We start from the raw sequence: 14,087 nt of genomic DNA, 5'->3' as shown, positions 1-14,087 counted from the left end.
TCTGGTGCAGAGTAAGGACTGAGGCACACCTCTACTTGCAGAAGGGTGCGTCTCAGTACTTTTGCTGTAATTTCTGCAGGATCTACTTTGTCCCACTTAATGGTATATCCGTTCAGTTTATTCACCCTTAGTGTTTCTTGCGTTAACAGCTTCAGTATACTGCGCCGTTTAGGGGTAACAGGGATGATGATGGTCATAGTATTTGGGAAATGATCACTAAATGGATCATTTCCAGTGCTAAAGCTAGACAATTGATCTTTAATATTTTGTGAGACTAAGATGAAGTCAATTAGGCTAGATAGACCCCCGCCGTTAAACGTAGGTGTGAAAGCAACCGGTGGAGATACAAGCTCATTTGCAAAGCCCAGGTCCAGGTTAAATGATAACTCAGTTAAACGGTTCCCTGTCATGCTATGTGGAAAATGTGTTCGGTTTAGCCCCGCCTCATCAACAATTCCACATTTATTGGAGTCTCTTTCCTTGCAAAGGATTAGGTTGAAATCCCCTCCCCAAACTATATTTACGCTAGTGGTTGGATGTTTATGCCGTTCATCAATCAATGAGAGGGAAATAGTTTCCAGAACTGGGAGTACATCCTGAGAGGGTAAATTATTATAAAAATTAACTATATAGTACGTATGAATTTTACTGAGTATTAATGTAAGGATCTGAAAGTTTGTGGCATTAATGAATTTTTATTCCTGTGATTGAAAGTTCATTGGAAATATATATGACTAGTCCACCTTTAGCTCTACCGCAAACTGAAGGTTGGGCGGAAGAATTAAATGTTTTATAGCCTTGCAAATGGATAGGGGCAGTCAACCAGGTTTCTTGTAGACATAGAATATTATATTGTCTAATGTCAGAAAGCCATGAAGGAAGGTCTACCTTTGAGCGCAGACCTGCAACATTCCAAAAAATCAGTTTGAGATGTAATTTAGCTTTTTCCAAATCACCCATAACCGTATTATCCGAAACAGGTTGGACTCTGGCCATAGTTCCGGTATTGTATGACACAGAGGAATCCACATTTGTAATAGACGTGTCTATTTGGGTTGGAAGATCGCTCACCATTAATGGTTGGTGTTGTGCAAAAACCATACAAGTAGATAGAGACTGGGTTTTTGACTTTACATTTGGTTTGATAGAATCATAAGAAACACCAGACACACACCCTGAATGGTGGTCTGTTGTGACCAGTCAGTCATTCTCATCTAAACTGGACAGGGGAATAAATCTGTTATTTAACTGAAAGGGAGGAGACCAGAGATGCGGATCGTAGCAGTTACTACGAGCCAAATGGTGGTTATAGACGGGCCCAAGACGGTCATTTTGATAACTGGTTAAAGGCGTAGAATTGGGCATATATGCCGTTATGGATCTAGGATAAAAATATGTTAGCTCACGTTACGTGATACCGTTACTCCCATTATCCTGGAAATCATCGAGAATATATTTAACAGCTCTACGTTTTTTAAAATTAATAATAATGTCCCCCATTATATCTTTTCTTCTACTGCCCAACCACGGAAGGCGCCTAACATATAAAATTTCACCATTTATATACGGGGAAGGGGACGGTTGTGTGTGAGCCAGAAGACTGCTTTGTTTTTAAGCTGGGAGAAATTTTCTCTTTTGCCTTCCTCTAGTGTTGGCACGCCTGTTAGGAGCACCACGTACGGAACCGCTTCTGGGGGCAGTTCTACCTGGTGCCTCTTGTGCTGTGTTGCCTTAGCAGAAAATCCCCTATTATCTTGATTTTGGGCAATACCTGGGGTAGTAGATTTTCCTCCCTCCTGGACCTTGTTTGCCCTGTGGGAAGGATTTTGCCGAGGTATGTTGGGAGCACTTAGTTTTAATGGTTTTGATTTAGTGAGGTTATCACTTTTTCCTCCTTCCTCCTTCCTCCTTCCATTAGGGTAGGGGCAGTTTGAGATGGTACAATAATTGAGGGAACGGGAACCCCTTCCTTATGGGTGATGGAAAGTGGGGATGCAACAGTAATTGAGGGTACTGGTACAGGCTTTAATTGTGCCTTTGTTATCTCTTGATTTTCCCTTACTACCTGTTCCAGGGTGCCCAACTGAAGAGCTATCCTCTTCAGCCTTTCAATTAAAGGTAAGATGAGGGATCTAACTATTTGTTCAATACTACCCACTATATCAGGGTTATATTTTTCCTTGGTTAGGTCATGCTGAGGGATAGGCAAGACCGGTGTCATAGGTGCATTTGGTGCAGGGACTTTGGAGGGTTTATCAGTAGCGTTTTTGCTTTTTTTGCTTGTTCCACTCCCCCTCTTTCTCCGTTTTTTTGGTGGCGGACCTTGGTCACGAGTGTGCTTGGGATTTTTATCTCTATTTTGAGCAGACTCTATTAGTGGTGATGACGTGACTGCTTGAGTTTCAACTGGTGGCGAGTTACAGATTGTAGATGAAACAATTACGCTTAGTTCACTGATTGGGTCTATTAAGGAGGTTCTATACCAAAAAAGCAATGGGATGCTATCATTTCTGGATGGTTCAGAAATCGTTCTTTCAATCAGATTCCCATACTGTGGCGAGATAGCTGACTGCATTGAGCCCAGGATGAGCGCTTGTTCTTAATAAGCTCAACAGAGCGGCATCGATCAGCCCGGCGCTCAGCAAGAGAGAGTTCCCTATCTAGTTCAGAGGAGGTCCTGATTACAAAGTTATCCAATGTTCCTCTGTTTTCCCTTCCAACCGAAACAGTTTTTCCCTTCGAAGTCATGGTGCATAGTAAGTACAGAGGGAAACGTGAAAAAACCTTGCCCAACCTGAAGGGATTTTAACAAACAAAGCAATATGCAAACGGCGTTGACACATACAATTTAAGTTGTTACTTGTACAGTCCGCAGTATGGATGTTAGAGGGACCTCCCAGCCCAGCCTCTGACGGCCGCAGATGGCCCGCCCTTTGCCCGGGCTTCGCCCGCGCGCGTCCCGGAGGGAGTGCCGGTCTTTAATGCGCCTCCAGGTGCGGTAGTGGGCGTGGCTACGCGGTACAATCACGCAAGGGCTTCTGGAAGAAGTAGTCACCCCGCTCGGCGGCCGCTAGTTGTTTAGGGTGAGCGGCGGCGGGGGGGACTGACAGGCAGCAAATGAAACAAGCATTTACAATGCAACGGTCTCGGCATTGCAAAAGTTAGAGCTATTAGCATTGTAAATGAACGCGAGTTTAAGGTCTTGACATTGTAAATGACAAGGTCTTTTATTTATGTTTTAAAAACCAAAACATAAATAAAAGTCATTGTCATTTACAATGTCAATAGCTCAAAGTCGCCTAATGTGTATGGCAAACTACAGTAGCCTCCTGACGAGTGCCCTTTCCTTAATTTTTTACAAATGAAAGCCCTGGCACTTTTTTTTTTACAAATTAAGCACGGGTGGTGTCCGTGTGTGCATGGCAGTGGTGGTGTCCGTGTGTGTATGGCAGTGGTGGTGTCCGTGTGTGCACGGCAGTGGTGGTGTCCGTGTGTGCACGGCAGTGGTGGTGTCCGTGTGTGCACGGCAGTGGTGGTGTCCGTGTGTGCACGGCAGTGGTGGTGTCCGTGTGTGCACGGCAGTGGTGGTGTCCGTGTGTGCACGGCAGTGGTGGTGTCCGTGTGTGCACGGCAGTGGTGGTGTCCGTGTGTGCACGGCAGTGGTGGTGTCCGTGTGTGCACGGCAGTGGTGGTGTCCGTGTGTGCACGGCAGTGGTGGTGTCCGTGTGTGCACGGCAGTGGTGGTGTCCGTGTGTGCACGGCAGTGGTGGTGTCCGTGTGTGCACGGCAGTGGTGGTGTCCGTGTGTGCACGGCAGTGGTGGTGTCCGTGTGTGCACGGCAGTGGTGGTATCCATGTGTGCATGGCAGTGGTGGTGTCCGTGTGTGTGCATGGGAGTGGTGGTGTGTGTGTGTGTGCATGGGAGTGGTGGTGTCCGTGTGTGCATGGCAGTGGTGGTGTCCGTGTGTGTGTGTGTGCATGGCAGTGGTGGTGTGTGTGTGTGTGTGTGTGCATGGCAGTGGTGGTGTGTGTGTGTGTGTGTGTGTGCATGGCAGTGGTGGTGTCCGTGTGTGCACGGCAGTGGTGGTGTCCGTGTGTGCACGGCAGTGGTGGTGTCCGTGTGTGCACGGCAGTGGTGGTGTCCGTGTGTGCACGGCAGTGGTGGTGTCCGTGTGTGCACGGCAGTGGTGGTGTCCGTGTGTGCACGGCAGTGGTGGTGTCCGTGTGTGCACGGCAGTGGTGGTGTCCGTGTGTGCACGGCAGTGGTGGTGTCCGTGTGTGCACGGCAGTGGTGGTGACCGTGTGTGCACGGCAGTGGTGGTGTCCGTGTGTGCACGGCAGTGGTGGTGTCTGTGTGCATGGCAGTGGTGGTATCCATGTGTGCATGGCAGTGGTGGTGTCCGTGTGTGTATGGCAGTGGTGGTGTCCGTGTGTGCATGGCAGTGGTGGTGTGTGTGTGTGTGCATGGGAGTGGTGGTGTCCGTGTGTGCATGGGAGTGGTGGTGTCCGTGTGTGCATGGCAGTGGTGGTGTGTGTGTGTGCATGGCAGTGGTGGTGTCCGTGTGTGCATGGCAGTGGTGGTGTCCGTGTGTGCATGGCAGTGGTGGTGTCCGTGTGTGCATGGCAGTGGTGGTGTCTGTGTGTGCAAGAACGCGCTTTTCAGCGTGTTATAGCCGAGACCTAAAAAGGGTACTAAGCATCATGGGTTCGATCTCCGAGTGCAGGGATTTAGCTTCACGTACTTCTATTTTTATATAATGTTTTTCTAATGCTTTTAATCACTTCGGTTTGCATTTAGTTTGGAATTGTTCTAATTATTTGTAGTTCAAAGTATTGTTTGAGATCATTTGTTTAGAGAAGCTGGATAAGTCGTTTACATGTAGCACATGAAGAGTAATGTCTTCAAATGAACATGTACAGCAGTTTAACATTATATTTGAAAAATTATGCAAGCCAGAGCAAGGTGGTAGCAATTAGACCAAATAAATGGGTTATATAACAGCTTGAATACCGAACAGCATAGTGATTCGGAATCGTGAAGCATAGGAACGCTGCTTGAAAGAGACGCAGTGAGTCGAATGATCTGAATTGCTGTTTGGTGATTGAGGCCATATCGATTTTGTTCCGTGTAGTGTGTGTGGGGATTGGACAACAGTGGGACATTCGAAGTGCTTTAGCTTCTGTGATGTTGAAAGGGAAAGCTACTGAATAAGTTGTTGACGCATATACGAGGAATGCGAGTGTTGCAAGGGGACAAGATAGGGAACCTGCAGTGGCCGGATGCTTTTTCAATGTCAACGTACCAGATTCGGCCTTTTTTTGTTCTGACAGCATATACGCAATGGCATTTCAACTGGGGTAAGAGGATAGAGTATTAAGTAGGAAGCAGTCCAAAATAAGAAAAAGGTAATTTTTGCATTTTATTACGTGGGAGAGTATGGGTTTATACATAATGATGCACGAGGGCGAGTGTTATGCAAAGGAGAAAACGCAACTGATAGATGCATGTTGAATGATGGGCCATTGGTGACAATAGTTTTTACAGTATTCACATCACAGTTGATTGCAGGATGCAGCTATAGAAGGGGGGTGGCTTTATGTCAACTTGATTCTATGGGAACATGTTATGGATTAATATTAGGCTATACAATGCACGAGTATACTATAGATTGGGACACAAGATTTCAAAACATATTAATCGTTTTAGGATCATGTATCAGGGGCCTATAATTACCAAGGAGTGAACAATAAATCAAGTGCAAGCTGTGACCCAACGCTTTTGAAACCAGTAGCTTTGATAAGGTGAGAACCTGCCTGTTTATCAGCACCGCGCGCTGGTATGCAGACTCCCCCTGCATTCCACAGAGGCTGTGCCTTCTAATCTTCCTTTTCAGCTTTCTGTGTTTCACAACTTTATTGTAAAGTAATGTACACTTACACACATAAGTGGTTGTGTGACTCAATATCAATTTATGTAAAATATACATATAAAAATGAATCTCCATTGTCTGAAACATACATGTTCAAAAGCAGAAGACCCCTCGTTACAGTTTGAATATTTACAATGCCTCCACGCAAAATGGAAATGTGCCTGCTGTCGCCCTCTTCACACACTTTCAGGCCTTATGAGGTATTTGGGTGCTGCCACTAGGTGGCATCATGAAGCTGCTGTATTATGTCGTCCTATGGCCTGCACTCCCTTGCATTTGACAGTGTCAGTCAGTGCATAATGATGCTTCTATAGTGGCGCTGTGCAGGCCTAATGATGGCAGTAGTGAATACTGTTGGCTTCTTTACACTGATCCTTTATGCCTCATAGAGTTGCTGTATGCCCTTGTTATGAAGCATTATGTCTGCAACAATGTCAAATCAATCACCGCACTCCCCAGTCAGCCGCAATCTAACCACACCCCACCAGCACATCCGCTGCTGACGTGGACACTGCCTGCTTATATCTGCATCCTTGTGCCCGCACAGAGAAAGCCAGCACGTATAATCACAACAACATGCCAACTGCATATACATAGCTCTTCGACTTTACAGAGGCGTGTCAGGAGATTTGTGTGGCTCAGGGTGACAAATGTGTGCAAACCCCCAAAGCAGGAAGACCTGTTTCAAAGTTTTAAAGAAATGCCCTGAAGGGAAATAGAACAAGTCAACGCTCATACAGCGCTCGTACTTGTGCGCGTCCTCGTTTCGAATCGCCTCCAAGGCGATGCGCGCGGCCAGGAATGTCTCCTGGAAAGGAGACACGGCCACAATAAGTTCTCGGCAGAGACGCCCTTCCGCGCGTTCAGCCGAGCCCTAAAAGGTCCTGTCTCTGAATCAGCATGACCCAGATCTCAGCGGAGGTCCGATAGCCCAAAAGTGCAGGTAGGAAAGTTCAAGCAGTGTCTCCCCTGTCTCTGTATCACATAGGTCTCCTTTCTGTCCAGTTTTTTTTTGGTTTCTTATATTTGAGTGGGAGGGTAGCAGTGAGAGGCAGTGATCTAAGTGGAGGCAGTAGTTTTCTTTTACCCCCTGAATGGCTGGCAATAGTTAATTTGTGTGCCTCTCTGTATCTTTTCAATATCCAGTTACGCCCTCCCGCTCCTTATCGTGTCGCAAGTTGTCCGTAAATAAACTGGTACCTGGATTATTTCTCTTTTCCCACGGGATAAACACACTGCTTTCTGTCTGCCGTCTTGTCTACTGTCTGTGCGTCTCTCCTCCACCCTGCACAATACACAGATCACAATGGGAGCCGGCACTGAAAGTCAGCCCAGATCTGCCTCAGCTGACACGGAAGATGCCGCTCCCCACTGGAGGCGCTTAACGCGCTAAAACCTGTCTGCCGCTTTCCAACATCGGGTGGGTGCCTCGCGAACACCGAGCCAGAAACACGGCTGCTCGAGAAGCGAAGGCTCCCTATCTCGCTCGGTTCCCCGTTGATCACCGCCGAATGTTTCAAACAAAAGAGATTTCCACTCGCTGCTGCTCCATAGCTCAGACGCCAAACCCAGTCTAGAATGCCCTCAGTGCTGAAAGAAAACTATGGGAAAGAATGGTCCCTATGGTAACAATACTAAAAGAAGAGGATGTTTTCCTGGATTTAAATTCCTTTGTATTAATCACAACATAAAACATCAAACATCAGTACAAAATTAAGAGAAAACATCAGTGAGGTACAATAACTGCACTGCACCCCAACTTCAGTGTTACGATTATAAGTGTATAATACAAGTATCATCACTTGTAGACACTGCCCATGCACATCATTTAAATTACCATGGGTCTTATGCCAATTGTCAATTGAATTGTATTACATTTATGAAATGGATGTGTGTCAGACAAGGTTTATTTGACAATAATATACTGAGATGTATATTGCATGCCTGCACGGATATGAGTAATACTGATTGTAAAGGGAACTTTCCGCTGGCCATTAGATTGTACATTTTGAATTTTTGGTGTGTGTAACTGGATAGAAACTTGTATGCATATATAAATTATTTTAAAAATGTGGTTTTAACAGTCTCCAACACGGATTACTTCTTTCTTTGAGCAAAGATTACTTTCATCTCATACCGTCAGCATGCTCATTAATAATCTTGATTGGATCCCTAAAGATAACACAGTTCCGATGAAAAAAGCCTTAAACAACGACTGTCCTGGACTTCTTTGAACCTTCTAAGACACCCAATCTCACATAACCAATGAGAGATTAGAGGGGGGGAAAAGGGTAGGGCAAAACTATAATCACCATCGTCCAAGTGTTGATTACTGACAATCTTCCCTCTATAGGTTCGGACTCTGGTTGGCCGTTTACAGTCAAAACGTGTTAAAGACTACCAATCAATTAGCAATCAACCTCCACCCTGGTTTGACTGACTGAATCTGCCAATAATTCGGACCATTTTATAGAGATCGATAATTCTATGCCTGGTAATTACCAACCACAAGCCACTGACCAATGTATAGCCTTCTTAGGATGTACCTCATACCCAGTCCTCTTCTACAATAATAGATGAACGTGAAAATGATGGACGTGCCCCCCCCTTCAATTCCCAGATTTAACAGCTATGGAGGCAACCGACTCGATTTTAACTAAACCCTTGATTAATCAGTTTTGATAAGACAAACAATTTTACTCAAGGACATTTCGGGAGGACTAAAAGTCATTTCAGAAAATGTAACCAAAGCAACCCCCAATCATTAACTATTTATGACTTTCACATTCAATATCACTGCTTCAACTACTTTCTTCTAAAAGTGTAGATCACTCGAGTCACAAAAAAGCTTCTAATATACCACAACCCGATCACCAACTGCATTCAAATCATTACCATTCCCATCCTTTTAACAGGCAGACAGTAACGGATTAACCATAACAGCTACTTCACAATCACTAAATTCCAATTATGAACAAAGAATAACTCACAACCAGCTGAGCCACTTCTGTCCTATTCTAATAGATATTCCTCCAGTGACACGGGGGAAGGTTTCTTCTAATGCATATCATAGTGGTACTAAAGTGGTTCCGCTACCTGATAAAACAGAGGATGGTTTTCAACATCATTAGTAAAAAGAGTCCAAAATAATGAAGAAATTAAACAAAAAACTCAACTGCGATACTAACATCACCTCTGCCAGTACAGGAGATACAGATTCTCCGCAATTAAATCCAAGATTTCAGAAAACAAATGTGTCACTAAAGCGTCAGTCAACTTCCAAGCACAGTTAAAGCACGTAACCCCAAAATAGTTGACTCTGATAACAGCAGAAGAGCAGGACTGTATATCTCAAGACTTCTCCTACAGTCTTTCTGCTTTACCTTCCATAACGTCTGCAAAATTTGCCCAAGAAATAATTCTTATTTCATTAAGGGAGATCTTGCAGAACATGTTAAAGGAAGGATTTCCAGAAGATATGTCGAAAGCGCTCAAAAAACCAATACAAGCTTCCCAGACAGCTTTGATCTTAAATAAAGACCGCACTAGACCCGATTTGTATCGAAGTTTCCATATACGCACATCACAATGCCAGCTAAACTGCTGTCACGTAATACGGTAACTTGTGTACGCTCAGAGAATCAAATATTATCTGTGACTTTAGATAACAAATAATCGCAGAATTGGACCGATATGACTTTTGGTCGCAAGGATTCTGGTAAAAAGATAATTATGCAGCTGTTTGTTCACTACAATAAGTAAGTTTGCGTAGCCAATGTTCGTTGGTAGAAGCTCTGCCACGTTCCCAGAATTGTGCGACCAACTGCTTTACCAACAACGGAGTTAGGGCTATAAATTTACAATCAGCATAAGGGATTTTTTTGCACCCAACCCAACAATGCAATGAGCGGGCAATTTGCATTGAGAACACAATAATTTCTTGCAAGAAGCACATGAACTGTATTCAAAAATTCAAAATTTTATTACAGTGCCATGCCAGATGAATGAAATGAATTCTGCATTTTGAATCATCTTTCAGTCCCCACTTCAAGCAGCCTGAAGGGTACATATTATAATCGGTGAATACACTTGTAGGCGCAATGGAGGAAGACGCGCTGAGGTAGAGCTCCTGCCCGAGCTCCCCTTTCCCGGGCCGCTTCTCCGGCCCAGTTATCCTGAATTGGCCGAAACTACTGGCGGACCTTCACACAACCCCCGCCCACCCACCGTCCGACTGAGGGACGATCCGGAGCCGGCTGTGACCCCGTGGCCGCTTCTGACCCGATCCCTCTGGGGTGCCTAATTGCGAGAGACCGGGGATCGAGCTGCATCGCTGGGCCTGGCGCTACGGCCTGCGCGACACCCAACCGGAACTTGCCGCGCCTGAGGGGAAAGACAGTGCCCCATCTACCTGAGCTGCTGTGGAGGCTGGTGGCGGCGGCGGAGGATTGGCGGTGGCTGGGAGATCGGATGAAGCTGCGGCGCAAGATGGCGACCTGAGGGGAGAAGCGAGATAAGACGACCCCGGCGTCTGCACTCCCAGTGGCGGCGAGGGAGCATCCTGACTGCCCAGCGGTGCCGCTTGTGACCATCACTGCGTAGGGGAGCGGGTGTGTTGCCTGGGACTGGGCAGCGGCTCCCCCCTGCGCTGCGGCCGCCCGAGGCCCGGAACTGAGCTGGGCCTGGAGACACGACCAGTCAGTCAAGACAGGGCCCTAGAAACGCTGAGACTACGGGCTGGGCGCTGTCCCCCCGCCCTTCCCCCCCCCTCCCCGGCCGCTGCCTCGCCGCTCCCCCCCTGCACTGGGACACGAAGTCGGCCACTTGACGCAGGGGAGGACGGACACCAGGGGGTGAGGCTGAGTGCCACTGAGGGTGAGCTAAGATCTACGGGCTGAAGAGAGCAGGGGCTCGAGAGCCCAGAACACGCAAGGAGCCGCCACCGGCGGGGAGAAACCTGCTCACCTCCGGACGCCGAGGATTCACGCGGAAAGGCATTGAGACCCCATAGCCCCACGCCAGGAAGGATGCGGAGTCACAGGAGGCACTGAGGGAGAGAACGACCGGGGGTGAGCCGTGGGGACTGCTGCGGATGAGCTGGGGTTCTCCCCCAAAAACGGCGCTCCGTCGATATCCCCGCCTCACGCTACAAACCCGGGGGTTGCCACGCCGAGGAAGCCACTGCGAAATAGCGGCGGAGCCCGCAACTGCCCGGGCGTCTGGTCTCTGGGCGCGGCGGTGAAGATTACCCGTGCCTGCTGCCGCAGGGGCCAGTGTGCTCGCCTGGGTCTCGGAGGCACGCCTCCAGTGTTTGCTGTGCCCCGACACGCGCCCTGTCGTGGTCATTGACGATAGCACTGGCGTGTGCATGTACCCTGCCATCAGTGTGGCCCTCACTACTGCACCCCCGGTCTACATCTAGAGACATCGACTCATTGAAGCTGCCGACCTCCCAGAACCCTACACGTTATTCGCCTGTAGCTGCGTTCCGCACTGCCCCACCAGCACATAAGACTTGCTTTACCACTGCGCATGGCCCATATCTGGAGGGGTGAAGACGCGGACCGGCACCGGAGGCACGACGCTGAAGGGGAAGATATCCAAAGCGACGACTAAGATGGATGCGGAGCAGGTGACGTCCAAGCTGGACCATGTGCTGGCCGTCATGGAACGACTGGAGGAATCTCTACAGCAGACCCGCTCCTCCCTGGAGACCAAGATAGATGGCGTGGCGATCGACCTAACCCACCTCAGGGCTGACCACAAGAAGCTGCAAGACCGCACCTCGACCCTGGAGGAGGCGGTGTCGACACTGGAACCCACGGTGAGCCAAGCAGACAAGCATATCCGGGACCTGCTCAACTGAGTGGAATTTTTGGAGGAACGTGCTGAGGACGCAGAAGGACAGGCACGAAGAAACATCCGGTTGGTAGGCATCCCGGAAAAATGGGAGGGGATGGACCCGGTTCGTCGGGTAGAAGCCTGGCTACAAGACCTATTGCCGGAGGGAGTACTGTCACCTCACTTCGTGGTGGAACGGGCTCACCGAGTACCCACGCGACCCCTCCCAACCGGCTCCAACCCCAGGCCTCTAATTTTCCGTGTCCTTAACTACAGGGACCGCGATACGATCCTACGGGAATCCAGAAAACTTGGTGACATCCGGATAGACAACGCCACGGTGATGTTCTTTCCTGACTACACAGTACAGGTGCAAAGACAACGCCACTCGTTTCTGATAGTGAAAAGACGATTGCGACAGGCAAACCTCAAATACTCGCTGCTCTTCCCCGCTAAGTTAAGAGTGGTGGCGCAGGACAAAATGCACTTTCACTAGCCCTGAGGAGGTCGAGGCCTGGCTGGACGGAGGAGTGGCTGAAGCGCCACGGAGGGCGCCAGGAACCACCACGAACACAAGCGCACGGGGACCAAGACGGCGCCACAGGCGCAGAACGCCCACGCCCCCCCGCACTCCGGAGGTGCAGACTCGTTCTCCACCAACAGATCTGATCCTACAGGAACAGCAGGATGCGTTACGCAGGGTCACAGAGATCAGCGGCTCCCCCTCACCGTCTGGCACCCCGAATGCCAGCCCGACCACGTTTCCAAGCGATGATGAGGCAATTTACGGCCTGCCGGATTCCCAACAATCTACGGATCCTCCCGACGTCACAACACAGACAGTGGACCTTCTCGGCTGAGGGGGCCCAGACGACTCTTTCCTTGCGAAGTCGGGCTGTCGTAGCGATGCTGGAGTTGTTCAGGTTTGCCCTTCGGTGAGCGACCTGTAATGCAGAATACTGTGGAGGTTTCCCTGCCTGGGACCGAGTGATGAAGAGACATGGTGAGTACCGTTTTGATATGCACACAAGACTATCACCTACCCTGGTGGGAACATTACCTCAGCTGGATCTGCATGCCTGCTAAAGACTCCTGCCCCGGCCCCTTTGGTGGCGAGGGCCCCTTCTGAGCTCTCCCTCTGTCTACCGACATTGGACGACCCCTCCCTCATCTCCATGCTTCCAACATCCTGGGCGGGCGGATTCGTGAGCCTGCCTATCGGTCAAGACCTTTACTTTTTGGCCTGGGAGAGGTGACACTACTCTTGCGGACAACATTGTTCTTCAGACTACTGTTGCAAAAGCCATTTACTATCCCCCTAGAACTGTATAGTTTACTATAGCTCATTTGAGTGTTTGGATGGCGACATGTTGTGCAGCCGACCTTTTGGTATTATCTATAATGTTGCCTCTGCCTGGCTTTATATGTTCCTTTTTTCCCTTACCCTTAAACGCCCGTGGGGGGTGATGCATATTGTGTTAATGTTTGAAAGAGATCTGGGGCAGGGATGGGGCCGGGAGGCCCGTGCGGAACCGCACCTGGAGGGCTGGATGAGGCAGGAGGGTGTGGGATTGACATGAGTGGTGATAATGGCTGAAATACAGATCTGTACCTGGAATGTCCGGGGCATGCACACACCAGCTAGACGGTATCAGATTTACTCCTATCTCAAACGCCATAAGATAAATATAGCGCTACTCCAGGAAACACATCTGAATAAAACAGAGGTGCGCGCTCTGCACCGTAGATGGCGTGGACAGCTTTATGCCACGGATTACTCCTCGTATGCATGCGGTGCTCTATTGTGGGTCCGTCCTGGGACCCCCTGGGTAGCCACGGCCACACATGTAGATCCCGAGGGCAGATATGTGGCGGCTCAGGGTAGGTTAGATGGACAGCAGGTGGCGCTAGTGTCCCTATATTCCCCTAACAGGGACCAAAACAGCTTCCTTGCGCGCCTCTCCACGACAATGGCAACCTGGCCTACGGCCTCATGGATACTGGGGGGTGACTATAATTGCGTACTGGACACGACACTTGATCGCTCCTCCCCGCCCCTAGCTGGTGCACAGGCGCATCGAAGGCGCTGCTCGGCTGGGCCGCGCAGTGGGACCTACACGATGCTTGGCGCACTCACAACCCCACGGCACAGGTGTACTCTTATTACTCTGGCGCGTACAAGCTACATGTACGCCTAGATATATTCATGGTATCCACTGACCTCCACCCATTAGTCACCGACACTCTATACATGGGGCGCACTCATTCGGACCACAACCCACACTTCCTGACGATCGCTTGGGAACACCCGCACCCG

General features: G+C 49.0%; 1 protein-coding gene across 3 annotated transcripts in view; it reads right to left on the bottom strand.

Moving 5' to 3' along the window:
- Positions 1-14,087, bottom strand: part of SH3BGRL2 (SH3 domain binding glutamate rich protein like 2) — a 267,685-nt gene that overhangs the window by 70,200 nt on the left and 183,398 nt on the right. The gene's annotated exons all lie outside the window — the stretch shown is intronic.

Source organism: Lissotriton helveticus, chromosome 6 (assembly GCF_964261635.1).
Source record: "Lissotriton helveticus chromosome 6, aLisHel1.1, whole genome shotgun sequence".
In the NCBI taxonomy this organism is placed as follows: Eukaryota; Metazoa; Chordata; class Amphibia; order Caudata; family Salamandridae; genus Lissotriton; species Lissotriton helveticus.
Note: the sequence above shows the minus strand (reverse complement) of the source record. Positions and strands in the feature narration are given on the sequence as shown.